Genomic DNA, 27,640 nt, shown 5'->3' with positions numbered 1-27,640 from the left:
CCACACCCTCCTCATCACTGCAGCAGGTCACTCTCTTGGCTCCAACCATTGCATCCCCCTAGAAATGCAGTCTCTGCTGCAGAAGAAATTGGTTCAGTCTATGGCTATACAAGAAAAGCCCAGCCAAAGGCTACTCCATCATCTCTTCCCACCTAGGATTCTTTCCCATCTTCTTCTGACATCTCAGGCCCCAGGCTGTCTCCCTTCTCTTTCAGATCAAGGAGGATTAGTGTTTTGCAAAGTTTTTTGGTCCAAGGAAGGGTTAAAGTCTCGGGCTCTGCTGCCCCCAGGACGCCTGAAATCTCACAGCAGCCTGCCCAGGACTCCCATGGCTGGGCACCTTCCCCCCCCCCACCTTCTCGTTCTCCTCTGCTGGCAGTATGCCGGCACATGATACCAAATTTCAAGGTGGCCCAAGCTCTCCCTCTCTCTCTCTGGGAGGGCTGCCCGGGACATCTCAGTGTTTCTCCACCCCTCCGTCCTGCAGGGGCCAGCCCGGTTCCATTCCCTTCACCCCCTTTCCCTGTCCAGGGCTCCTGGCCTACCTCTCCTAGGCCGCATGGCTTCCCCTCCCCCGCCCAGCCTGTGGCTAGGCCAGTGGAGGTCTGAACTCTTCACTGAGTGGAACTAAAGAGAAAGTTCCCCTGGGCGTTCTGTGCTCTTAACCCCTGTGTTCTGAGAGGTGTGTCTATGTCTTCAGTGGTTACACCAGGTGTCAATATTAATATCGGACCACTGATTGGTTTGACCCCAACTTCCTGAGAAAATTCACTTCCCTGTCAAACCATGACAAGCCCCACCTGGATCTACAGAGCCCTGGACCTGCAAGTGCTGGCAGGAACCTGAGGCTGGTGGCAGGGCTGAGGCGGGAGGCAGGGCTCTAAAAGGCCAAAAGGGTTGGATATTGGGGATATTTGGAAGCCGAGCAGGTTGAAAGCTGCTCCATAAAGCAGAGGGCCATGCTGCCTGCCCAGGGAGGGCACTGGGGAGGGAAGCTGGGGGTGCAGGGAGTGTGGGGCATTGAGGTGGGATGGCTCTGCTGGCAGGGGCAGGGAGAGCAGGGCAACAGGGTGTGCAAGGGACCTGAGGTGCCAGCTGGCCTTTGGCACTTCCCTGAGTTTGGTGGCATTTCAGGAGTGGGGGTGGCAGAATGGCACGGTCTGGAGAAATGGAACGGAAGCAGTGATGTCCAAAGCCCAGGCTGGCTATGGATGCTGGGGAGACTGGACAGGGCAGCACGTGCCTTGCCACTTAGGATAAGAGCTCCCAACCATGTGGAATAAAGGCTATACATAGTTGTTGGGTTTTTTTTGGTTTGTTTTTTTTTTTTTTTTGTCTTAAATAAGAGGGCATCTTGCCAAGTTTCTCTGAGCCCACAGCAGGTACTGGTGCTGAGCAGGGTTTGCCAAGAGCCAGCAGGAGCTGGGTGTTTGCTGGCCAGTGGAGGAGCAGTGGCCACATCAGAGCTGAGCAGCCACACCTGAGGTGGGGTTTGGGCAGCCAGAGATGTGGAATGACACATCAGCAAGGGGGAGAGGGAACTTGACTGAACTGGGAACTCACAGCTGAGCTCCAGTGCTGAAGGGAGCCCAGGTGGGACAGGGGATGGAGAGTGAGCAACACCCAGCCAGGGATGGTGTTGGGAAGGCAAAGCTCAGCTGGAAGATGATGTCAAGGACAGTAGGAGGAGCTTCCACCAGTGTGACAGCAGCAAAAATAGGTAATAAGGAGACTGGGTTTGCTGCTGAATGAGAAGAGGGCTCAGTGGGGACAGAGGAGGTGGAAGGACTCCCTATTCTCTTTTTGTCTTCTCCACTGATGTCTCTCAGACCTTTGGGATTAGAGAAAAGGTTCAGAGAGAACAACTCCAGTAGTGCAGGAGGGCTGAGACAAGCATTTCTTGGGAAATCTGGTCCCTTTGGGTTCCTGGGAGAAAAGAGGATTCAACTGAGGGGTGTCTTCCAGAAAAATAAAGATGTTGATCATGGGGCTGGTGCTCATGTGACAGCCCAGGAGAAGCCAAGGGAATTTGTTTATTCAGCCTGGGGAAGGGAAGAGTGAACCTAAATACCAACCTGCCAGTACTTATAAGGAGGTTTTGAGAAGATGGAAACAGAATCTTTGCTGAGAAATTTGGTGGGAAAATAAGAGACTGTGGTTAAAGACTGAAGAAAAGGAGGTTTTGGCAGAATGTAAGAAAAGAAATACATGTCAAGAGAGTGAAATGTTGGAATAGAGCCCCAAGCAGATCATGGGATCTCCTCCCTGGAGGATGTCAAGCCCCACCTGGACAAAGACCAGAGCAGCCTGGTCTGAGACAAGATTTGGGTATGGAGATGGAGTGAGGACTCCTGATGTCCCCTCCTGACTAAGTCCCTCTGTGAGGCAGCCCACAGTAAACAGAGCAGTCTGTGGGTCTCTGATCAAAGGTTTAAATGTGAGCCCTGGTGTGGGGCTGCTCTGTGCCCCTCCTTTGGTGCATCTGGCTCTGGGTCACAGACACCCTGGGACCCCTGTGCTGGGGGCAGGGCCCTGTGCAAGGCTTGCCCTGTGTTTGCTGTGAGCACCTGCACAGCTGAGTGGAGTGCAGGCTGTGGAGGTCACTGGATCTGCAGTCTCACTCCCCTTGCCAAAACAACCTCCCCAGCATGAGCAGAGCACTGCAAATACTTTGGAAATTTTCGCCTCCTTGTGCCTCTCTGAGATGACCCCGTGGAAATGGAGCTGCTGTCCTTGTTGTCCTCCTCTCCTCCTGGGTGTTGGCCCAGCCGTTGACTTGAATTATGAGTTTGTCCTCAGGAAAATGACCATCACTGGCTCCCAGAGTGGAGAGTTTTGGCACACCTGTGTCAGTGCAGCTGTGCCAGGCTCTCTGCAGATCAAGCAGGGCTCATCCCGAGGAATTTGTGCCTGCTGGGGTTGGTTTGTGCTGCTGGAAGTTCATAGCTTGGTGGGGTTGGTTTGTGCTGCTGGAAGTTCACAGCTTGGTGGGGTTTCTCTTGGGATGCTGCTCAGGGCAGTTTGGGCACCAGAATACAGGGGGACATGCCTGTGTGCCACAGCTGCCTCCCACCCTCGGCTGCCCATGGGGAATCTCTGACCCACAAGGGGACCCCTGCACATCTCCAGGATGCTGCAGAGCCCGGAACTCACCAGAGAGCCCCTGCAGGGACCTGGGGGTCAGGAGTGCCCCAGAGAGCCCCTGCAGGGACCTGGGGGTTGGGGGCCTTCCTGAAGGGGCTCACTGAGCTGCTCCTGCCTCCTCCTTGAGGGGCTGCTGGGAAGGTGCAGAGCTGCTTCCACTGGAAACTGCCATTAATTGGACCTTATTAAAAATTTACTTCTGTTTCATAATAAAGCTGGAGCATTTATTTTCCCCCAGCCAAGGCATTAATTACCAACACAAATGGGCTGTGCTGCCACGGGAACAGCAGAGCTGGGGCTGTTGATTCCCTGACCTCAGTGCAGCCCTTCCCCCGGCTCTGCAGGAAAAGCAGCAGCCCCGGACAGTTCCACCTGCACATCCTGCTCCTCCCTCAGAGGATTCAAGCTTTGTATTTCCCATTTCTTCCAGGAAGGTGCTGGGATGCAAGGGTATGCCTTGGCAAACAATATGTACCTTTTAAAATAAGAACTGATCACCTGACTGAAGTGAGGTGCCCAGAGGTTGAGCATATTTAAGGGTGATGGGAACCCCTAGGTAGCCCTGCATGATATCCTGCTGTCCTGGGGGAGTTCCCTGGGGAGAGTTTGTCTCAGGGGATGTCCTTCAGCAATACCACACTTCCTCTCTGGTGAAGATGTTGAAGTTTTGACACTGATATTTTTGCAGAGTTTTTTTTTCTGTTGGGAAAAACTGCACAATGCCAGTGCCTGAACCTGTGGGATTTGGGACATAGACATAGGACTGGAGCATTGTACCAAGAAAAACAGGTCTTCATGGAATCACGGAATGCTTTGGGTTGGGAGGAACCTGAAGCCCATCCTGTTGCACCCCTGCCATGGGCATGGACAACTCCCACTGTCCCAGGCTGCTCCAAGCCCCAGGGTCCAACTAGGCCTTGGGCACTACCAGGGATCCAGGGGCAGCCACAGCTGCTCTGGGCACCCTGTGCCAGGCCTGCCCACCCTCACAGGCAACATTTTCTCTCCTCTTTTATTTTAAAGATGCTAAAGCTGTTGTCCTGTCACTCTCTATCTAAGTAAAATGTTGCTCTCCCTCTTTTTCATAAGCCCCTTTAGGCCCTGCAAGGGGCTCTGAGCTCTCCCTGGAGCCTTCTCCTCTCCAGGTGAGCACCCCCAGCTCTCCCAGCCTGGCTGCAGAGCAGAGGGGCTCCAGCCCTTGGAGCAGCTCCATGGCCTCTGGACCTGCTCCAAGAACTCTGTGTGCTTCTTGTGCTGAGGATTCCAGAGCTGGACACAGCTCTGCAGGTTGGGTCTCAAGAGCATCTTCCCTTTGGCTGATGTCCCTTCCCACCTGCCCATTGTGTTGTGCTGAGTGTGGCTGTGGCTGAGGGTCATGGAATGACCAGGTGGTTTTGCTGGGTGGGGTTTGGTGCTCTCTGTTCCTGCATCATGAAAACCGTGCCTGTTTTATTTCCTGCAAGAGTCAGAGCTGAGTCTGCAGCAGCTGCTGGGGCCAAACCTCCCCCCCCTGTGCAGCCTGGGCAGGGGATCCCTGTGCCTGTGGGGTAAGGGAACAGAGTTTTGTGTTTTGCTGTAGGAAGCTGTTACATCCCAAACTCTCCATTGAGCTGGTACGTGGGGCAGTGACTGGAATGGCACAACTTCACAGAAGGATGGAATCTCCTGAGCTGGAGGGACCTACAGGGATCACTGATCCAACCCCTGGCCCTGCCCAGACCCCCCAACAACCCCACCCTGGGCATCCCTGGCAGCGCTGTCCAAAGGCTCCTGGAGCTCTGGCAGCCTCGGGGCCGTGCCCATTCCCTGGGGAGCCTGGGCAGTGCCAGCACCCTCTGGGGGAAGAACCTTTTCTGATCTCCAGTGATTCCTGTCCCTGGCCCAGCTCCAGCTGTTCCCTCAGGGATGCAATGGACCTTCCCCAAGGAAGGGCTTCCCCCTGCACAAACACTCAGCAAAGGCTCTGCTTGCCTTCCCACAGGAGCCTGGTATCCCCTTGGACCTGGAACACTCCAGCAGAGCAAAGACATCCAGGACAGAGGTGACAGAGCTGTGTGAACTCCACAGGCCTGGTTAAGTGACAGAACACTGGCCCTAGGCAGAGGTTGTGGTATGGGCTGTTCTCTGTCCTCCATCCCATTTCCCACCTTCCATTGCTCTCAGAGCTGCCTCCTGCTCTGCAGCCCGCAGTAGAACCACGCAGTGCTCCAGTGCATGCCAGCCTGCAGCCCTGGCGCTGTCTGCTTAGCCTGGGCAGGAGGGGAGGACAGCTCCTGCAGTGACACTGTGGGAGGGATGCTCCAAATCTGCTTTCCAGTTAGGAGCAGAGCTATGGTGCCTGTCTGGATGTGACAGGATAATGCACCTGCTAAACATTACAAGAGGTTTCCGAGATTCAATGTGACACCAGCGAGCAGGAGCTGCAGTTCAGTCAACACTCCATCAGTTAAAAGTCTATATTTCCAATTATCTGCGGACAGTTTGCCTTCAAGGATAATTGGCTTCCCACAGCTCCTGGAACAGATGTCAGGGAGCTCCTTCTCCACTGAGGAAAACCTGGAATGGTTTGTAGCATGCACTACAGGTGTCACTGTAAGGGACCTGGGGGGTGTCCTGGGGCAGAGCTTTGCAGAGGCAGCAGCCCCTAAGACCTGTGAGGTGCAGGTTACCCCACCCTGCTGCTGAACTGCGGGGCCTGGGGGCCCACACTGTGACACAGACCTGGCACAGTGTCCCTGCCCTGGGGACACTGCCAGGAGGCTTTTGCACGTAGTCAGTTGTCCCCTTGGCACAAGAGGTGACGTCCTGGCAGGATAATGTGCCTGTCTCCCTCCTGGATGCCACCCAGGGAGGGCTGGGAGAAGAAGAGGATGTTTTACTTGAAAATGGGTATTTAGGGAGCTGCTCCTAACAGGCCTCCTGTGCCCATGGCTGGGGCAGCCCTCAGGCCACCAGGAGACAAACCCAGCCCCACAGGCTCTGCTGACCCTCCCCAGCTCCAGAGTGCTCCCAGGACACCCAGCTCTGGTCACCCCTGCAGGGACAGGCTGCACAACCCAGGCAGGACTGGTAGAGGAAGCAGGAAATCACAGCAGGACTGTAGAGAAATCCCAAACTCCAGTAAGGAACTGAAGCATAAGAATTTCCTTGCAAAATTTAAATATCTGAGTGGGAAATTGGGTTTTTATTACAACAGACTGCTGCTGTGTCTAATGCGAATTGTCATTCACCACTCCAGGCCCTTCTCTGTGGATAAGATTTGTTGACTGAGCTGCAGCTTCCAGGAATCACTGGAGCTCTTCTCCAGACCATTTAGGGGCAGCCAGTGTCACTTTGGCTTGTGGGAGTGGTGAGAGATGTAAACCTGCTCCAATGTGATTTCCAAAAAAGGGGAGGGGGGGCAGAAGGCAGCCCAGGAAGGCTCTTGTGCAGTGCTTCAGCTCTGTTTCTGAATTACAAATTTTGATCTATAGTCCATAGATTTTGTTTTTAAGATGAAAACTGAGCAGTTTCCATGGGAAAAGAGAATACCCTGGTGGGTAAATGCACAGCCTTTTTTTTTTTTCCCCTTTGGGAGTAAATGCTAAGGTTTGGGGATTTTTTCTAACCACAAACAGCATGTATACAGTGATGTCTGAGACTGCTCCTCCACAACAGCTAGAGAAGGATCATTTCTGGAGGTGAGGGCTTTCCCAGATGGTGTTGGGAAGCCTGTGGTGCCCATAAGACGGGGGATGCTGCAGCATGGGCTGCGAGGGCTGTGGGAATTCTGGGGGACACTGGAGGCTCCTGAGCTGCAGGAGGTGCTGTGGCCATGGGAAGGGTGGCACGAAGGGCACGGGGTACAATGAGGAGCCCAGGCTGTGCCACCCACAGTGCGTTGCAGAAGCTCTAAACACGGCCTTTATTCCAAAGAATTACCAACTCCTTTGTGAACCATCTCCTGTCACATCCTTCCCCCCAGGGACATCAGCCAAAGGGAAGATGCTCTTGAGACCCAACCTGCAGAGCTGTGTCCAGCTCTGGAATCCTCAGCACAAGAAGCACACAGAGTTCTTGGAGCAGGTCCAGAGGAGGCCATGGAGCTGCTCCAAGGGCTGGAGCCCCTCTGCTCTGCAGCCAGGCTGGGAGAGCTGGGGGTGCTCACCTGGAGAGGAGAAGGCTCCAGGGAGAGCTCAGAGCCCCTTGCAGGGCCTAAAGGGGCTTATGAAAAAGAGGGAGAGCAACATTTTACTTAGATAGAGAGTGACAGGACAACAGCTTTAGCATCTTTAAAATAAAAGAGGAGAGAAAATGTTGCCTGTGAGGGTGGGCAGGCCTGGCACAGGGTGCCCAGAGCAGCTGTGGCTGCCCCTGGATCCCTGGTAGTGCCCAAGGCCTAGTTGGACCCTGGGGCTTGGAGCAGCCTGGGACAGTGGGAGTTGTCCATGCCCATGGCAGGGGTGCAACAGGATGGGCTTCAGGTTCCTCCCAACCCAAAGCATTCCGTGATTCCATGAAGACCTGTTTTTCTTGGTACAATGCTCCAGTCCTGTGTCTTTGTCCCAAATCCCACAGGTCTGCCAAGCTAAGGCACTGGCATTGTGCAGTTTTTCCCAACAGAAAAAAAAACTCTGCAAAAATATCAGTGTCAAAACTTCAACATCTTCTCCCCAGGCACAGGGGTTTGGCACAGCACAGAGTGTCTGTGACTGCCACCCCTGAGAGATGCTGGGCTGCTCCTGGACTGTGCTTTCCTGGAGAACCTTGGAAGAAGGAGATACCTTAGACTTCAAATCCATGCATTCTTAGTGGTGCTTCCCATAAAGGCAATGTGGGATAATGACCTGAGCCACACGAATGCCATCACAGCAGGGCAGGGATAGGCATTCCTGTGCTCTCTGAGCCTCTCCTTGCCCCGTGGCCCAGGCTGGCCCCCAGCCGGCCCTGTGGGAGAGGCTGGTTTCCTGTGCAGTGTGAGCGTGCCCTGCCTTCAGCAGCTCTGGCCCTGCTCTGGCTGCTGCTGGCTCCTAATGAGCCTAATTGGCTCTAGCCAGCCAGCAGCGGTGCCCAGGGGCCAGGGGCTGCAGTTCTCAAAGAGAGCTGCACTCTGGGCTCTGGCCATGGCCTACAGCAAAGCAGAGATCAAGATTATCTCCTGTGTATCCCTTCATTCTGGCCAAATGAACAAATGTCTCCCAGCAGTGGGAGGAGCCCTTGGGTGGGAGCAGCTCGAGGGCTTCACCCAGAGAGCTCCCTCTGGGCAAATCCTTCCAGCACAGGGTGGGCCTGGGCTATGGTGCCTCTGCCCTCATTTTTATATAATTTATGGAATGGTTTGAGTTGGAAGGGACTTAAAGTCCATCCAGTGCCACCCCTGCCATGGGAAGGGACATCTTCCACTGTCCCAGGCTGCTCCAAGCCCCAGTGTCCAGCCTGGCCTTGGGCACTGCCAGGGATCCAGGGGCAGCCACAGCTGCTCTGGGCACCCTGTGCCAGGGCCTGCCCACCCTCCCAGGAACAATTCCTTCCCAATCTCCCATCCATCTCTGCCCTCTGGCACTGGGAAGCCATTCCCTGTGTCCTGTCCCTCCATCCCTTGTCCTCAGTCCCTCTCCAGCTCTCCTGGAGCCCCTTTAGGCCCTGCAAGGGGCTCTGAACTCTCCCTGGAGCCTTCTGTTCTCCAGGTGAGCACCCCCAGCTCTCCCAGGCTGGCTCCAGCCCTGGAGGACCATTCCCTCATCTGGCACACAGGAGCTGCAGGGTGTTGATGCCCTGACTCAGAGCAGCAGCTGTTGAGGAGCTTCTGTTTGCAGATTATTCACAACCCATTTTGTGCTTCCATCTGCCTGTCTCCACCATCTGGGCTGATCTCCATTCCTGCAGGATAGCAGTGAGGTTCCTGGGCCTGGCTTTCCCTCTGATCCATCCGCAGCAACCCCAGGATCATTGGGAGCAGCTCGGCTCCCAGCACGCAGCCCCACACGCTGCCGCCCTGGAACGTGGAGATGGATGGGCAGGAGTGTGCCCAGCCTGCTTCCCACGTGCTCTGCCCCTGGCAATCCCATCCTGCCCCTCCTGTGCCTTTTGTCTGCTCTGGCAGAGCAGTGGTGTGGAATTTAAAGTCTTTTCTCTCTCAGCAAAGAGGCTCATACAAAACCAGACTTTCTGTTCCCATCCTTTGCCCATTTTTGCACCAGAAGAGTAAAAATTAACCATGCAATGTCTTTAGCTGTGTAATCAAACTGTCCCCTGGATGTGGTCACATGATCAGACAAACCCAGGTCTTTCTATAAGGAATCTATAAAATAATCCTGACTGTAACCCAATGCAGCCCAGACTAGGAAATGAAAAACTGCCATAAAAAAACAGGAGGCTGAATTTTACTGCTTTGGGCATGAGAGCCTGAGCTGAGCTTCCTCTTTCAAATATGGGAAATCTTTATTTGTGATGAACAAAGCTGAGCAGGCTCTGCTCAGCTGTGAATTGAAAGTTGTCTGTGGGCAGGAGTTATGCAAAAACAGATAATTACTAGAGCCAGGACTCCTAATCAGGGCAAGTGGAAGCTGTGCTGGAGTAAAGCACTTCACTATGTGGTATTTAACCATTTCCCTGCTGTCCCCATGCCCCAGCCCTGCCCTGTCAGCTCTGGGGTGGGAAAAGCAGACCCTAAAACTCCTAAAGGACCCTGCAGACTCTCCCAGCTCTGTTTTGCAGGGGCCTTCAGGGTCCAGGAATTGGGGCTCTGTCACACAAAGCTTTGGAGCTGCTCCTGCAGCTGTGTGTGCCCAGATACCCCCCTGGGCTCCCTGCAGGTGAGTCTGGAGCTGCTCACCTGGGCACTGCCCAGCAGCCTCACTGGCCCAGGGCTTCTCCAGCATCTTCCCGAGGATGAGAGGGAAGTCTGGCTCCAGGGCAGATGTGGGGCACTGACAGGGAGCAGGGATGGATGGGAGATTGGGAAGGAATTGTTCCCTGCCAGGGTGGGCAGGCCCTGGCACAGGGTGCCCAGAGCAGCTGTGGCTGCCCCTGGATCCCTGGCAGTGCCCAAGGCCAGGTTGGACACTGGGGCTTGGAGCAGCCTGGGACAGTGGGAGGTGTCCCTGCCATGGCAGGGGTGGCACTGGATGATCTTTAAGGTCCCTCCACCCAAACCATTCCATGATGATGATGATGATGATGTGGAATTTGCAGTCACTTCCATGAGCTTCAGGATGCCAGGTGAGAAATGCTGACCCCTGAGGCCAACACAACCCAGCTGCATCCAGCTTCATGCAAATTTATTTAGGCTTCATCAGTTTTGCTTCCAATTCCTCAAGTCCTGGCGTTCCTGGGGTTGTGCTTATGTCACTGGAAGATTCTTTCTGGTGGTTGTAACGAAAAAGGATTTTTTTTGGAAATGAGAATAAAAGATTGAGCCAAATTGCTAATATTAGTACTGACCTATAATGAAAGCAACACCATTCCCCAAGTCTTAATTATGCTTGGAAAGGGCCAGGTTTTGCTCATTTTTCACAAATCTGATGGATATTGACTTCAGTGTTTCTACTGGCATGATATAAAATAAAAACAGCTCTGATGTTAATTGCTGCTTAGTCAATCAAAATGCTGTGATTTTGGGAAATAAAATTCAGGAAGTTGCTCAGATTTCTCTGTAGTATTTTGGAGTGCTAAAGACAGCCTCTGGCAAATGTGGAGGGAAAGAGGCTTCAGGCTGAGCGTGGGCTGGACTTGGAAATGCCACTGACAGTGGCCTTGTCATGGCTGGGCTGGCAGGGGAGGGACAAGGGGCTCATTAGACATTGCAGATCAACTGCCACCATCCCACTGCTCCAGCCAGTGTCACCACCTGGGGGCTGTCAGGGCTCCTTTGGAAAAACCACAGATATTCCTATTTTTCCTGTTTAGTGAGTGTTGCAGCTGACCTCAACTTGCCTTCCTCTCCTTGTGCTGAGGGTCCCCCGTGCCCAAACGCTCACAACAAAAACCAGAGCAAGCATCCGTTTACAGTTCATTCCTGCCCTGAGCTGGGCAAGCAACTCAGGTTTTGCATTTCTTCACCAATCAAGCCATAATTTTGGGCTGAGCAGAGGATTTCACCAGAACATGCCAGGACTGTTTAATCTGTGTAGTGTCAGGGCATTTTTGCAACAGTTTTTTCTAAGCACTTAAAAATGAAAGGCTGGAAGTGAAGGGAAAAAAAAAAAAACAAACCTGCTGTACAGAAAAACTGCAAAATTTTGGATCTTGGGGGCATTTTAAAAGCTTCATCTTTTGACTGGAGCAGTTTGACAGCTTTGCAAACTGTTTACATTGATAGTTCCATTTTCTGAGGGGAAAAAAATTGTCCTCAGCCAAAATAAGTAAGAGATGTGTAGCTGTGTCACAGATGGATCTGGCACAGCTGATGCTCTGAGGTTCTCCTGTTTGCAGTGGCTTTTGTTACTCGCTGACGGATTGGGCTGATGTTTCCATATTAACCATCTCAGGCTGGCAGTGTCTGTGTGTTCCTTCTGAGAGTTCCACAAAAACCCACTTCAGCTGCTCTGAAAATAGGGCCAGGGGATGAAGAGGTGGAGCAGCTCTAGAAGAAGATTTGGGGTGCTGCTGGGTGAGAGCTGGACCTACCCCAACCCTGAAACCCCCCAAGCCTGGGCTGAGCCCCAGCGTGGGCAGCAGGGGAGGGGGGTTTCTGCTCCTCTGCCCCACCTGCAGAGCTGCCCCAGCCATGGGCCCAGCACAGGAAGGAGTTGGAGCTGCTGGAGCCAGTCCAGAGGAGGCCACAGAGGTGCTCCAAGGGCTGGAGCCCCTCTGCTCTGGAGCCAGGCTGGGAGAGCTGGGGGTGCTCACCTGGAGAGGAGAAGGCTCCAGGGAGAGCTCAGAGCCCCTTGCAGGGCCTAAAGGGGCTCCAGGAGAGCTGGAGAGGGACTGGGGACAAGGGATGGAGGGACAGGACACAGGGAATGGCTTCCCAGTGCCAGAGGGCAGGGATGGATGGGATATTGGGAGGGAATTGTTCCCTGGCAGGGTGGGCAGGCCCTGGCACAGGGTACCCAGAGCAGCTGTGGCTGCCCCTGGATCCCTGGCAGTGCCCAAGGCCAGGTTGAACCCTGGGGCTTGGAGCAGCCTGGGACAGTGGGAGGTGTCCCTGCCATGGCAGGGGTGGCACTAGATGAGCTGTGAGGTCCCTCCCAACCCAACCCAACCCAACCCAACCCAACCCAACCCATTCCATGGTTCTGTGATTCCACAGAATTCTGTACATACTGCCATTGTTAGGGGCACCCCATGGTACCTGGGGGGTATTGGGCATACCAGGGAAACCAATAGCTTAGGGTGACCCTGAGGAAACTCAGTTTGCTTTACTCTCACTGGAAATTCTTGAAAAACCTCATTCTAACCAAACTGAGCAGGAATTTTCTAGCTGACAAGCAAAACTCCCTGAAAACCCCATTTGCACAAAGCCCGGTGTGTTCCTCCTCTCTTTCCTCACTGTGGGGTCAGTCTGTGTCTGTCCCCAGCTTGTCCCCTGCCAGGCCCAGCCCAGCTGCTGCAGGGCTCTGCATGCTGGGGGCTGATGCTCAGCCTGCCCTGGCCCTGGCTGTTCTCTCAGCCCCTCGTGGGCAGTGCTGGAGCCAAAACCTGCCGAGGTGAACTGCTGCCAGGTCTCGCTCCCTCCCCTGTCCCTTGTCAGAGCTGTCCCTTCCAGGGCCGTGTTCCTGCTCTCTGTGGTGCTGTTGTAGAGCAGGGAAAGCTCAGCACTGGGGGCAGGACTGCCCTGCTCTCTGTGGTGCTGTTGCAGAGCAGGGAAAGCTCAGCACTGGGGGCAGGACTGCTCTGCTCTCTGTGGTGCTGTTGCAGAGCAGGGAAAGCTCAGCACTGGGGGCAGGGCTGCCCTGCCCTCTGTGGGGTTTTAATGCTCCTCAGCACGAGGAAAGTTCACCCCTGAACTTCCTGGGACAGCTGCGTGGCTGTCCCACCTCCCCAGAGCAGTGGTGGAGCCACTGTCCCTGGAATTGTTCAGATGAGCACTAGATGTGACCCACAAGGTGGCCTGTGGGCACGAGCGTGTTCAGGTGGATTTGATCATCTTGGAGGTCTTTTCCAACCTTCAGGATTCTGTGATTGTGCCTTAATGGAGTCCACAGAGACCATGGACCCCAGGAAGGTCCTCATCTCTGCACTGCAGCCTGCAGAGGGTCCTGGAGCAGGGACTTGTCCTTGAGCAGGGATTTGTCCTGGAGCAGGGCATTTATCCTGGAGCAGGGCATTTATCCTGGAGCAGGGATTTGTCCTGGAGCAGGGCATTTATCCTGGAGCAGGGATTTGTCCTGGAGCAGGGATTTGTCCTGGAGCAGGGCATTTATCCTGGAGCAGGGATTCAACCTGGAGCAGGGAAATTGTCCTGGAGCAGGGGATTCATCCTGGAGCAGGGAAATTGTCCTGGAGCACAGATTTATCCTGGAGCAGGGGATTTATCCTGGAGCAGGGATTTGTCCTGGAGCAGGGATTTGTCCTGGTTTCCTGGTGATACCCAGCCCTGGGTGAGAAGCTGCTCCCAGGCAGGTTTGGTTCCCAGGTTTGGCTCCAGCTGGGAGCTGTGGGTGCTCCCCAGGCTGGGCTCAGCCTCCAGCCCTGGCCCAGCAGCAGCCCCAGCCCTGGGGCACAGTTTGGTACCAGCCGAGGGAGGGGAGCAGCACCACACTGGGCACTGGGGGGCTCTGGGGTGACCCCACCTGGGAATTGTGTCTGTTCCCACCCAGCTGTGGGAATCAGGGGCAGACAGGCCCGATTTTGGCTCTCAGTGCCATTTTCTGTGCAGTCCCAGGCGTCCTGCTGCTCTGCTGAGCTCTGCAGGAGCCTTGGTCCTGGCAGGGAGGTGGAGCCTGAGGCTGCTCCTGGGATGCCCAAGGTGGGAGCCGCCCTCCGCGTCCCCTGCTCCTGGTGAGAGCCCGGCCAGCGCTTCCATGCACATTCCAGAGGGACTGCAGCTACTGCAGTGCGGGCAGGGAGCGGGCACAGAGCTGCAGAACCTCCTGCACTGCCACATCCTTGGAGACAGAGCTTCGAAATGACCTCCAGCTTGGTGATCACTCAAAGGAATACTTGGGGTGGGACAGAATCCTGGAAGAGCAGCATGAATCCTAAAGAGTGAGACTGCAAAGGGTGCCAAAGAACCAACTTTCATATGGTTTTAACTCAGAGGCAAATCTGGAGGATCTGCTCTAATCTATATTCAAGGGAGAAAAATGGCCCCAAACAGTGCTACATTTTTAAAAATACGTGTCTTAAAATTAACACAACAATTAGTCATTAGAGTAGGGCATTCCTTGAAAACAGTTTCTTTGAAGCCTCCTTCCTGCATAAGGAGCTGTTTGAATCCCCGATTTAGCCACAAAACTCAGCCCTGGCCTTCACCTGTGCAAGGGCAGTGGCACAACCATAATATAATATAATATCATTTTTATATACATTTATGAGTATAAAAATTGAGTACATCCATATTTAAAAGACAGACAATATGTGAAACTCCCTTCTCTGAGTCTATGGAGTGTTTGAGCTCCATAGGAAAAAAAGATGTGATGGATTTATTTACCTCAGAGAGAACAGTTTGGCCACTGGATGTCCTTGTCATTTGGGGAGCTCCAACACAGTTCCTCAGGATCTGCCCTAAGCCATGATCCTTCCCAGGCTCTGGAGTGACCAGGAGGAACACATGCAGATTTGTCCCTTGCCAGGGACATACCAGGGAAAAGTTTATTTAATGCAGAGGAGACGAAAAGTCTCCTTATCCATCAGTGCTGTGCAGAGCGAAATAAAGGCACCATTGATTTTGTGTTTGAGGTAATGGATTGTGGTGCAGAGCCTGGTTTGGAGTTTAAAGGCCACATTCCCACAGCCAGCACCTCTGGCTGCAGGGCAGCACCTGGCAGCTGAGAAATGCCAGGAAGGAGCGGAGCTGGCCTGGAGCAGTTGGTTTGTGTGCTCCCAGAATGGGCCCAGCTCCCAAAGAGAGGATGAAGGATGGAGCAGGAGCTGTGGGAGCAGGGCTCAGGGCTCCCTGTGGCCCTGCCAGGGCTCCTTGCCAGGCTGCTCCTGCTCCACCCTGAGATGGGATGGGATCTGTTATCCCAGCAGGATCCAGAGCCACACTTCCCTCCTCCTGCTCCACCCCAGAGGGGATGGGAACCCATTATCTCAGCAGGATCCAGAGCCACACTTCCCATGGGCAGCACTGGCTGTTCTCGGTGCCCCCAGGGCAGAGATGCCCCTGCACCCGTGGTTGGAGTGGCACAGGTTCTGCAGCAGTGGGGGTATCACGGATGTTCTGAGCACCAGGAAGGCACATTTCCCTTCCCTGGAGCACTCTCCTTCAGCTCTGGGCCAGAACTTGGCCAGCAGCACGTTTCTATTGCTGAGGAGATGAAAGGAAAAAGGGACAGACCTGGCAGGAAGGTAAGAGAATTTGTGATGGTCAAAGAGACACAGGGGAGCTGGGGCTGAGTGTGGAATCATGGAATGGTTTGGGTGGGAAGGGACCCTAAAGCCCATCCAGTGCCACCCCTGCCATGGCAGGGACACCTCCCACTGTCCCAGGCTGCTCCCAGCCCCAGGGTCCAACCTGGCCTTGGGCACTGCCAGGGATCCAGGGGCAGCCACAGCTGCTCTGGGCACCCTGTGCCAGGGCCTGCCCACCCTGCCAGGGAAGGATTTGTTCCTAATATCCCATGTAAACACACTTTGTGTCCGAGCAAGCTGCTCCCCCTTGTCCTGTCACTCCATGCCCTTGGAAACAGCAACAAAGCAAAGGACGCCTCACGTTATGGACCTGTGGTGCAAAGCACTTTATGGCCAAATGCCAACTCCTTCCCAGGCAATTAGAGTGTTTGTGGGACTGGTAAGGACAGGCTGAAATTCATGGAATTTCTAAACACTGCAGTTAAACTGTTCAAGATATGGCAGAAACTGAAAGAGCAAACAACAAGTGAGAGGATCCTGAGACAAAATCTCCTTCCTCCTGCCCTAAAAGGATTAGTGCCTTCCCAATTAGCCCAGATTTTGGCCGCAAAGTTTAAATAAGACTGTCCCAGCCCTGGGCCCAGCACAGGAAGGACCTGGAGCTGCTGGAGAGAGTCTAGAGGAGCCCATGGAGCTGCTCCAAGGGCTGGAGCCCCTCTGCTCTGGAGCCAGCCTGGGAGAGCTGGGAGTGCTCCCCTGGAGAGGGGAAGACTCCAGGGACACCTCAGAGCCACTTCCAGGGCCTAAAGAGGCTCCAGGAGAGCTGGAGAGGGACTGGGGACAAAAGATGGAGGGACAGGACACAGGGAATGGCTTCCCAGTGCCAGAGGGCAGGGATGGATGGGATATTGGGAAGGAATTGTTCCCTGCCAGGGTGGGCAGGCCCTGGCACAGGGTGCCCAGAGCAGCTGTGGCTGCCCCTGGATCCCTAGCAGTGCCCAAGGCCAGGTTGGACACTGGGGCTTGGAGCAGTCTGGGACAGTGGAAGGTGTCTCTGCCATGGCAGGGGTGGCACTGGATGGGCTTTAGGGTCCCTTCCCACCCACACCTGTCTGGGGTACTGAGCTCCCTCCTTCCAATGTCTGCCTCATGTCTCATCACCAGCCCAGCCATCCAAAGAGCCCTGATCCTGTGGATGTTCACTGGGAAGTTTCCCTGGCACAGTTAATCCAGAAGCAATGCTGACTTCAATGCCCTTTTAGAAAAAGGAAGATTTCAGAAAATCCTGTTCTGTAGTTCTGAGCTTTGCCAGAACCTCCCCAGGACCACGTGCTGCCCACAGGTGGTTTCCAGTTCCCCAGGTGAGTCCCTGCAGGAGCTGCAGAGCTGCTGCCGGGACCTGTCCCCTTCCAGGCTGGCTGTAGAGCTGCTCAACTGTGAAGCTTTGCTCTAAATCCCAGAGTCAGTCACAAAACATTCTGCCTGATTAAAGCCCCAGGACCCTCAGCTGGAGGAGGCCTCCCTCACCTCCCCCTGTCTGATAAGGAAGAGATTCCCCCTGATTCCCCCAGAGCCTTTGCACCTCAGTGGGCTCATGAGCTTGCAGAGCTCAAGGACTTAAAGTGACCCTTTAAAGGCAGAGCTGTGGAGTGTCAGGGGGTGCTTCAGGTTTTCCTGGGCAGGGGCAGCTCTGTAGGGTTTGACAATAACGTGGTTATAATAACTTGTTGCCACAGGCCCCCAGCTGGATAATAATTAGCATTGACTCCGTGATTCTCAGAAGGCTGATCAATCACTTTGGTGTGCTACACTTACTAAGAAACCCATCACCCTTACAGACAGTCATGACACAGGTAGACCCAACTGGTCCTTGAATCCAAACACCATCACCAGTGTCCAATTAAGAAATCACCCTTTGGTAAACAAATCTCCATGGCACATTCCACATGTTCACAACAGCAGGTGCAACAAGTGGAGATAAGAATTGTTTCTCATTCCTTTCTCTGATTTTCTCACAGCCTTCCCCAGAATGATGCCTGGGAAAGCTGTGCCTGCTCTCTGTGGCCAGAGAGCTGCTGCCACAGTAACTTGGTCATTCAGGAAATTAATTCCTGTCTTGACTGGCTCTGAGCTGGGATTTTGGCTGTTTAGTGCAGCCCCAAGGGAAGAGCAGAGGGAGAAGGGCACAGACTTGCAGGTTCTCCACTCCAGGGGCACAGCGAGCTGCATTCTCCTTTCATGTGAACAGGATGTTTTGGATTAGGAACGTTCAGAGCAGCCACAGTCACAGGCAATTTACCCTCCATGTGCCCTGGGGTGTGCTTGGGTAAGCAGCCTCAGCCGGGCTCTGCTGGGGTGCTAATGGCCCTACCACCGGTAGGAATGAGATGTCCTATTGATTATTTGTCTATCACTAATAGACTCCTGCATTCCAAGAGGATCACTCGGGTGTGACTGCCAGAGAGAGTGTTTAATGTAGGACTGAGTGCAGGCAGGACCCGGAGCCTCACAGGTGACAGAGACCCTTTCCTAGCATACTTGTAAAGACGGAAAATTGATTTAACTGGGATCAGACTTGGTGGGGGCGGGGGGATACCCTAAAAAAGGCTGTAGCCTTTTCACTGACACCAACAAGGTTTGGGATTCAGTACCTGCTCCTCTGCTCTGGAACACACAGTCCCTGTGGACTCATGGGAAGAGGATTTCCATAGATAAAATCTTCCTTCCAGGCAGGATTTTCCTGGGGACGGAGGGGGTTTCAGCTCAGCACTTGCACCTTGCAGTGCTGCATTTCACCAATTCATAAACCTGGAGGCCCAGCCCAGCCTTTAACAATCCTGCACTTGCTCAAGGTCTGTAGAGTTCATAAATGAAAAACAGTCATTTTTTCATTCCTTGTTCTCTGACCCAAACTCCCCTTTTCCAGCCCTCCTTTGCAATTCTGAAATGTGCTCTGTTCCTGCAGGATGACATCCTGGAACAGCTCTGAGCACACTGAGAAGGGCACAGAGCAGGGGACAGGTCCCCTGTCACCAGTGGGAGCATGGCAAAGCCACAAGCAGCCTGAGGCACGAGGGGAACCTCTGCAAGCAGGGTGCGTCAGAGCCAGCCTGGGGGCTTGTCTGTACTCCAATGCCTTCCAAACACATTCCCTGGCTCTCCAGCCACGTGTGCTGGCCTGGGATCTCGCCCAGCCAGCTCTGAGGATCCTGTCCTGCTCTGTGCACTCCCAGGTGCTGTTTCAACTAACCTTTTGGGCCAAATGCCAGTAGAGCTCTCCACTCTGCCCGCGGCCCTACGGAGCAGGGATGGCTGAGCAGCTCCCAGTGAGCACTGCATGGCAGGGGGGAGGACTGGATGTGTTTGCAGAGGCTCAGCCACAGCTCTTCCCACGTGCTTTGGAAGGAACAATTCCTGGGCAGGCCCTGCTGTGCTGAGCCCGTGTCCCGGGGCAGAATGCAGCAGGGGGCTCTGCTGGGGGAGCAGCCCTGGCCACGGGGCCCTGAGGAGCTGGGGCTGTGCTGCAAACACCAACTCCATCAGCTCAGAGGCACCAGGCCCTGCATTTCAGCACTCCTGTCACTGCAGGGCTGAGTGGGATGGAGGGAGGGATGATGGATGGATGGATGATGGATGGATGGTGGATGGATGGATGGATGGATGGATGGATGGATGGATGGATGGATGGATGGATGGTGGATGGATGATGGATGATGGATGGATGATGGATGGATGGATGATGGATGGATGGTGGATGGATGAAGGGATGGATGATGGATGGATGGATGGATGGATGGATGGATGGATGAATGAATGAATGGATGGATGGATGATGGATGAATGATGGATGGATGGTGGATGGATGGATGGATGGTGGATGGATGATGGATGGATGATGGATGGATGGTGGATGGATGATGGATGGATGGATGGATAAATGAATGGATGGATGATGGATGGATGGATGAATGAATGGATGGATGATGGATGGATGATGGATGGATGGATGAGGGATGGATGATGGATGGATGGATGGATGAATGAATGAATGGATGGATGATGGATGGATGGATGGATGATGGATGGATGATGGATGGATGACGGATGGATGGAGGGATGGATGGATGGATGATGGATGGATGGATGAGATGGATGGAGGGATGGATGGATGGATGATGGATGATGGATGGATGGATGGTGGATGGATGGATGGATGGATGGATGAATGGATGGATGGATGGTGGATGGATGGATGATGGATGGATGATGGATGATGGATGGATGGATGGTGGATGGATGGATGAATGGATGGATGGATGATGGATGGATGATGGATGGATGGATGGATGGATGATGGATGGATGATGGATGGATGGATGATGTATGTATGGATGGAGGGATGGATGGATGATGGATGGATGGTGGATGGATGGACGGATGATGGATGGATGGATGGATGGATGGACGGATGATGGATGATGGATGGATGGATGGATGGATGGATGGATGGATGGATGGATGAATGGATGGGTGGATGGATGGAAGGATGGATGGATGGATGGATGGATGGATGGATGGATGGATGGATGGATGATGGATGGATGATGGATGGGTGGATGGATGGATGGATGGATGGATAGATAGATCACCAGGGCAGTGGGGCTGGCTCTCCAGGGAATTCTCAGTGTGTGGTAAGGTGGGTGAGGAGGATTCCTGTGGGTGGCAATGCTAGGCATGCCTCGAGGAGAACAGAGGAGAAGGGTGGCTGTGCTGATTTCCCCTTTGATTTCTTTGCCAATCTCTTTTTTCAGCCCATCATGCTGCAAGTGCTGCTCAAGCTGGTGTCACTTGCCCATCACTGGGATGTCCCCTCAACACTTTGGCTGTTTTGCTGCGCAGAGAAACTCTGGGTGCTGAAGGCTAAGTCTGGGCTATCAGATGTTTAAATGCCCTTGGCTCACCCCGAAGTTCTGCTGTCCATCCTCTCCTACTGTGAGCTTCCTTTCACACTCACTGCCAACTGCCCCAGCCCTTCCTGGGGGCTAGAGGAGCTTCATGGTGGGGCAGGTCTGGGGCCTCTGCACTTTTTGGGCCTTTTCTGCTGTGCCCTGAGGACTCTGTGAGCTGCTGCAGTCCTGGCAACTACAGGGCAAAGGGACAGGCACAGCAACAGGCCAGGGAGTGTTTATGGCAGCTGCAAAAACAGGACATGAGCCCCACTGCTCTGCTCAGCTATTTGCCATCCCAGCTGAGATCCCAGGGGGAATGGCACCCCATGGGTGGGCAGGGTTAGGTGGGATATTGGAAAGAAATCATTCCCTGTGAGGGTGGGCAGGCCCTGGCACGGGGTGCCCAGAGAAGCTGTGGCTGCCCCTGGATCCCTGGCAGTGTCTAAGGCCAGGCTGGACACTGGGGCTTGGAGCAGCCTGGGATGGTGGAAGGTGTCCCTGGTCATAGCAGGGGTAGCACTGGATGAGCTTTAGGCCCTTTCCAAGCCATGATTTATGGTTCTATGAAATGGTGTGATGATCAGAAAGGTCTGAGGACAAGGCTGTGGAAGGCCACCTGTGGGCTGTGGTGGAAGGAGGGATTGTCCCGTGGGGTCAGCAGAGTTCTGCCTTTGGAAACTGAGGCTGATCAGAGCCAGCTGCTGCAGCCAGAAAGCAAAGAGGAAAGACAAGTCAATGTTGTTTTCAGGAATGGTTCTGGTTTAGGGAGGGTTTGAGGTGGTGTGTCCCTCCAGGAGACCCTGCATTGCAGAAAGGAACAAAGTGCTCACTATACCTGAGTGCCACCTGCAGTGGGTCTGGAGGGGGCTGCTCCAGCTGGAAAGGGAGAGTGCCTTCCAAAACTGATTTATAGGAGTGGGAGATGTTGGGAAATGCCAGGCTAGGAATGACCTATGTGTTAATAATCCCACTCCCTTATCTGTATGTATTGTTCCCTACTCTTAAATGTCACAGCCACAGACCATTTGTCCCACGGACTGCTGCCTCAGTCCGTGTGCTGCTGGGAAGGTGCTAAAGGAACACCTCTGGAATATTTTACCTCTTTTGGCTGCCTCAGGCCCTTCTTTGCTGCACACACTAATGCTGCCCTGCTCCCACTGTCCCTGTAGGCTGTTCTGCACTGTCTGTGGCATTACTGAGGGTTTTATCCTTTTCTGCCAGTAGTCAGTGCCAGTGTCCCCCGGGCACAGGGAGCGTCTCCACGCACCATGGTCACAACCTCCCCTTGTTTTTCTGTAGAATCATGGAATCACAGGATGTCCTGAGCTGGAAGGCACCCACAGGATCATCCAGTCCCACTCCTGGTCCTGCCCAGACCCCCCAACAACCCCACCCTGGGCATCCCTGGCAGTGCTGTCCAAAGGCTCCTGGAGCTCTGGCAGCCTCGGGGCCGTGCCCATTCCCTGGGGAGCCTGGGCAGTGCCAGCACCCTCTGGGGAAAGAACCTTTCCCTGATCTCCCACCTAAATGTCCCCTGGCACAGCTCCATAGAACAGACATGAAGGATCTAACTTTTCACAAGGGTGTCTTTCAAAACCTTTTACTTATTTAATGTGCAAATTTCTCATGTAGGTGGGAGCACTTGTCTCTCCTGAACACCTGGGCATGGAGCTGGTCATCCAGAAAAGGAAGGGCACGTGCTTTGAGAACACTTGTCTTACTCTCAGTCAATCTCTTTTTACTCTAAGTCACTTGTGAAGGAGCAGATGTGATCCTGTAGGAGGAACAGGCACAGATTGTTTTTTCCAAACCTTTGTTCCACATCACAGTCACAAGAATGTTCAGATCCTTTGATGACACAGCCCAGACTAATTGCCAGGCAGGTCCAGCCTGCTCGCTGAAAAGGAAAGGTGCTTTGTGCAAAAGGCAGCGAATAATCATATGATTAAACTCAGCCCCCTAAGAAGTGCTCACGAGAGGCTCAGTGGTGATTAAGCAGCCAGTCTTGGGTTTATCCGCTGATTGCTTGGCCTGGAGTGGATCCTGTCATGAGTGAGGAGCTGTGATTGTCCCTGGGGGGGTGTGGGTGAGCAGGAGCACCCACGAGTGTGTGTGTGTGTGTGTGTGTGTGTGTGTGTGTGTGTGTGTCTGTGTGTACACCTCCACAGGCACACCTCACACCTGCCAACCCACCCTCCATCCAGGAGCAAAGTGTACCATCAGCAGGGCACTGATGGTGTGTAAATACACCCAGCCCTGGCTGTCTGAACACAGATTCAGTTTGGAGACATTTTTTAAAATCAGATACCAGTGTCAATCTGTGAGCTTTCTGTTGGCCTTACCATTTAACTGCCATTTCTCAGTTCTTCAGTATTTGATGCACATTTCACGTTTGGCAGCAGCTCTCCAAGGAGGAAGGTGCATTTGGGACTGTGGCCCTGCTATTACAAGAGTTGAATTGAAAAGGATTTATGAAATAAAGAACAACTGATCAAGGTCATTTGGGGGAAGTTTTCCTGAACTGATCCAGAATAAGTAGATACAAAATGAGGGTCACAACTGAAAACCAGCAAGTGCCCAGACACTTTCACAGACCTTTCAGAGATTAAAAGCACAGCAAAGACAATTTACAGCTGTGCTGTGCTGTTCCCTCTGGAGGAGGGTTCCTGTCCTACCAATCAGCTGGCAGGAACTTTTGTTCTCTTTGGGAAGACAACAATGTGTTTTTGACCCTAAACCCCTCTAGAAAGCAGGGAGTTGTCCACCCTTGGCAGGGTCCCACATTGCCATGAGTTCCTGGTGGCTGTTTTGGGGTTGTTTCTCCATTTATCTGCATTTCCCCCTGTGCTGCTTGGAGCTCCTGGATGGTTCCCTACATTTAGAGGCAGCTTCTAACAGAATCCATATTGGGCTCCTTCGTCCGACGGGTTTGATAATGTACCTTCCATGATTGCATCCTTTTTCACTTGTTCTGGACACTAACTGCAAGCCTTTGTTTCCAGCAGTGGCTGCAGACAGGTCAGGATTGGATGCCTGCACCTTTCAACATAATTTTCTGTTTTAGGCTGTGAAATTTGTGTCATTTTCAGAATGCAAATCCCATTTGGGAAACAAGCTAAACTCAATTAAACCAAACCTTTCTAATTCCTGTAAATACAACAGCCACAGTTGCACATGTTTGTGTTTTGTCTTTGGGAGCTGGCAGAGGAGGCAGGGACATTACTCACCCAGGGCTTATCTCACTCACATGAAATGTTTGACTCCTGGTTTCAGGTGAAGGACATGCTGCAGAACCAGCTCAGTCTGTCTCTCTGTCTTTGATTTACGAGCCACAGAGAGAAATATTTCATCTTTGGGGCTAAACTTACTGCCATGGCTGAGGAGAACCATGGAAATTTGGCTCAATTAACAAACCAAGCACATCCTAATTATTTTTACTGCAACAGAGTTGTCTCCTATCCCATGGTCTCAGTTGAGCCCCACTGTTAAATGCAGAATCTTTTCCAGGAAAATGTATATTACTGCTCCTCCCCAGGTCAGAAATGGAAGGAATTTGTAGGAATAACCCATCACTCCTTGCCATGGTCTGCAGAGTGCTGTGGCACGAGGGGCTCAGAGAGATTTGGTCCCAGGCTGGGAGAGGAGGATGTTGCTTCCTGCAGCTGGTCCCACAGAGAGCAGAGCCCAGGGTCTGCACCAGGGCACATTTCTGCTCTGGGAATTGGTTCCAGGTGGCCTGTGACACTGGAATGTGCATCCTGGCCCTGCAGCACTGGCTGAGGAAGCCACTGCCCTGTAACAGGGTCTCAGAATTCTAAAGCACAGTATGGGGCAACTGATTTGATGGAAATGGGCTGCAAAGTGCCTCCCAAAGATCCCCAGGGACACTCACTGCCAGGGGGGCTCCCGCTGCTGTGCCTCCCTGAAAACCCACAGCTTGGACAGGTGAAGGCAACAGGCCAGGGAGGCTCAGGAGCCACTCAAGAGGAGGGAGGGAAGGGCTTTTTCCTGGCCAGGTAAAAAACAAGACTTCAGCTCTCCCTTTTGCTGTTTTTATTGAAAATGGGGAAACTTCTGGAGCAGGGTTTGTCCCACCCAGGGCTATTCTCAGGTGCCAGTGAGATTTTACAGGTCAAAGGTGTTTAGAAGTCACCATACCCAAAGCCCAGAGGATTTTCCACAGTGGGAAGTTTGGCTTAGGAGTCCTCTGCTCCTCGTGGTCCCTGCTTTGTCCCAGATCCCAGGTGCTGTGAGCTCGGAGGGGTTTGGTGTGGCAAACCCTTGTGTGGAGATGGAGTCAGGCTTTGCAGAGCCTGGTTTGTGTGTGGCTCTGTCCCCACCCCAGAGGTTCTTGTTCATAGATTAGGCAGAGCTTGAGCTGGATCAGATAAATACATTAACACATCATCTGCACCCAGTATTAGTGCAAAGCTCCCTGAGCCCTCCTAATGCCCGGGATATTCTCATTTTTGGCGTGTATTAAACGACAAACATCCAGCTGCAAAATCAAATCACAAGAAAGCAAAGTGTTCTCTTATCATTTCCTGCCTGGGGAAGTGACTGGATATGAGTGAGGCTTTTTGCTGTTCCTTGGGAGAGAGCAGCTCAAATAAAGCCAGAACCAGAGCAGGGATCTTCCTGGCAGCTGTAGATCCAGGACAAAGCTTTCCTCAGCAGGGAAGGGGCTCTGGGGCACTGTGGAGCATCTAGGGAGCTGGCAGGGTGCAGGTACAGCTGCTGGTGAAGTGCTCAGACTGGCTGAACTGTGTTCTGTTCTCTTAACGACCAGCGCCATTAATCTTAATTAATCCTAGTGGCACTGGTGTCAGATCTGGAGCTGGACAGGTAAAATAACTCATGGATTACTCAAAATGCCTCCTGTTCATTTACTGTGTCAGACACCACCACTGCCACCACTGGACAGAGAGGTCACACCACTGATGTGTCTCTAGAGGGAGAATCACGGGATGTCCTGAGCTGAAGACACCCACAGGATCATCCAGCCCAGCCCCTGTCCCTGCCCAGACCCCCAACAACCCCACCCTGTGCATCCCTGGCAGCGCTGTCCAAAGGCTCCTGGAGCTCTGGCAGCCTCGGGGCCGTGCCCATTCCCTGGGGAGCCTGGGCAGTGCCAGCACCCTCTGGGGGAAGAACCTTTCCCTGATCTCCAGCCTGAGCCTGCCCTGGCCTGGCTCCAGCTGCTCCCTGGGTCCAGTGGGACTCACCTGAACCTCCCCTCACATCTGACAGCACCACTTTGGGACACTGAAAGCAGATGAGGGATGTGTAGTGATGAGTTATAACTTTTTAAATGAAAAGATTAAAAACAAACAATGGAAAGTTTGGGGTTTAGCAACACCTCCCCCACCACACTCCAGACATGCTCTCAGTAAATATCCACACTTCCTTAGAGATGCCTGTTGAGACAAAAAGAGCAATTCTGCACTGCAGGTAAGTTTAGGAAGAAGGGAAATGAGTCACAATACCTGGCCCTAGGTTTTGTACTTCTGACCACCAGGGCAGGAGGAGCTTCTGCCCCTGAGGGCGGCTGGGTGAGCTCAGATGGAGCTGGTGGCATTGGAGGGGTGATGAGTCCCCTGAGGCACTGACCCATCTCATGTCAGGGTGGTGGCATTGGGCACATGGGGCTGTCTGGAGCTAGTACTGTGCCCTGGGCACCTCCAGCACCCACACGAGGCAGGTTCTGACCCTCCATGAACACCCCAGGACATCTCGCTGTCTCCCCTTGAGCAAGATTTGTCCTTCAGCTGGGAAATCAACCAGGAATACAAATGTTCTGGAAACTCCACTGTATCCCAACACAGCTGCAAAGGGTGGCTGAGTGAGAGAACACAGGCGCTAAAACGTGGGAAAACCTGGGAATGCAGAGCCTGAGACCTGCAGAGCTGACGTGGTGAAGGTGCTGGAGGTTCTGGTGGCCCCACTCAGTGTCCCGTCGCTGGTGTGACCCAAGTGCTGGGTGGTCTGAGCTGCTCGGGTTTGCTCTGGGCAGAGGCAAAGACTCTGAGCCTTCCAGCAAGTGGAGTTAATGATTTCTGCTCCTGTGCTTGGATTGCCTGCCTTTGGCTGGCTGGAAATGCAAATGAGGCCGTCTTCCCAAGCCGGGTAATTAGTGCTGGTCTCGGTTATTGGGGGCAGTTATGGCAGTCAGGCCAGCTCCTTTGTGATGCAGGACAAAGGGAATGGCTATGTCCGGGCACCCCGAGGGGCTGGGGCTGCCCTGGGGCGAGGAAGGGCATTCCTGAGGGAGCACTACACCCTCCTGAGGGCTGGGGGGCCTCCCTGGGTCACCCACCCTGCCGGGCACAGCTGGATCTCCTCCTTGAGGAACACTAAGCTTTGGGAAAGGTGAGGGAGGCCCAGCAGCGCCCTCCCAGGATCCAGCTGTGGCAGCCAGTTGGGCTGGGTTCCACAGCTCTGCCCCAGGAAGGGAGGCTCAAGTTCTTCCCTGAGGAGCCCCCGGGCCGGCTCCTGCTGGAGAAGGTCTCCAGGGTGCAGCAGCTGAGAGAGAGAAAATTGTCAGAGTTCTCTACAATTCACACAGGGAGGCAAAAACCTGCCTAGACCTCTACAACCATCACGAGGCAGTTTATAAGCCTTTTCCAATATTCCTTTGCCTTTCCTGATTGCTTTGTAGTTGTTCTTTTAGATGAGTTAATTATTCTTTATTCTGATGAATCAGGGAATATTTGTGTTTTCACACAAATATTGAAAGGTTCTACTCTTGCAAGATCCCTCACAGAGGAGCTGGCAGAGAGAAGCCCTGGAGAGCCCTGGTGAATGTGCTGTCCTTGGTGTGTCCAGCTGCAGAGCTAGGGCCAGGATTCAGCTGCAGCTTTTGGGAAGTGAAATCCAAGGTTTAGGAAGGAAGAGTCTCCTCTGTGCATGAACAGGGACAGGGGAGGTTGGAGAGGCCTGTGCCTCCCCTCAGTGAGCACAGAGGCTGCTCAGGCATTGCTGTGCCCAGCACCTGAGCCCTGCCTGTCCCTGAGCTGCTCTGGAGCACAAGCAATGGAAAAACCTGGGGAAATCTTCCTTTCCATGGGCTTTCTGTTCAACTGCCCTCCCTGGGATTACCTCCCACCATG

Source organism: Vidua macroura, chromosome 18 (genome assembly GCF_024509145.1).
Source record: "Vidua macroura isolate BioBank_ID:100142 chromosome 18, ASM2450914v1, whole genome shotgun sequence".
Classification (NCBI taxonomy): Eukaryota; Metazoa; Chordata; class Aves; order Passeriformes; family Viduidae; genus Vidua; species Vidua macroura.
The sequence above is the reverse complement of the archived record's forward strand: the minus strand, read 5'-3'. Positions refer to the sequence as shown.